Genomic DNA, 1,013 nt, shown 5'->3' with positions numbered 1-1,013 from the left:
CTGAGTTCCAAGTGGACTACTCCTCTGCTCCCCTCATCAACACACCAGCCTTGCCAGTGGGACATAATTCCATGGATTCCTTAATGGTGCTAGCTCTACAAACCACTGATGATGAGAAATATTTCTACAAGAGTGTTCCCAAGAGTAGCTTCGCTCCCCACAAATGTCTCATGTGCTCAAAACGCATTGATCTTGGCATAATCAACATAACAAACAAGAACCTTTGCGAGCAAGATGATGTGACACTAGTAAGTACTTCATTTTTCTCAATTCTCATTGTTGTTTCTTAGAATCATAATCCGACGTTGTCTCCTTGCTGCATGCTTTCAAGATGGATCAATTTGCCCAACGAAAAGGTGGATCTCGCACGGAGGGTGTCTCAAAGGACACCGCCCTTTGGCATTATCTCCAAAGATTTAATGAACATATGATATGGGTCATCCACAACAAGTACACGGATTATGCATCAGTGGATATGTGCAAGTGTAGAGCGCTCTGCTTTGATTTGGCTGAGTTTCTTATAGCCCTAAATACCCACAAATGTATTCTTGTAAATAGAGAGGCATCAATCCATAGCTATGGTGAGAAAGGGTCCGGAAGACTTTTAGGATATTGCGGCCTTTGCCTCAAGCAAGGAATAACAAGCAAGGAAGATATTGTATCATGCATCCGTGAAAAACTAGCTTTAAGCGATTCAATGTACAACACAAGAAATTTATGTACTCACATGATGTTTTATTGCCCATCTTGAGCCCCACAGGCCATATGAACCCTATCATCGTGCACGTGGCCAAATATCAAGCCGTTCCATGGCCCCGTGTGCCATGGAGCAATTTTTGGTAGTTTGACCCGATCAAACTGCAAAAGTCACTCCATGGCACATGGGGCCACGGAACGGCTCAATATTCTTCCATGTTCATGGTGTGTGGTTTCATATGGCCCATGGGGCTAGGGATGGGCCACATTAGACCATATTTCTACTTTCCAGCTCAAAGGGACCCCACGAGCGGATT

This window comes from Adiantum capillus-veneris, chromosome 21, assembly GCF_014529385.1.
Source record: "Adiantum capillus-veneris isolate H3 chromosome 21, ASM1452938v2, whole genome shotgun sequence".
Taxonomy (NCBI): domain Eukaryota; kingdom Viridiplantae; phylum Streptophyta; class Polypodiopsida; order Polypodiales; family Pteridaceae; genus Adiantum; species Adiantum capillus-veneris.
The sequence above is the reverse complement of the archived record's forward strand: the minus strand, read 5'-3'. Positions refer to the sequence as shown.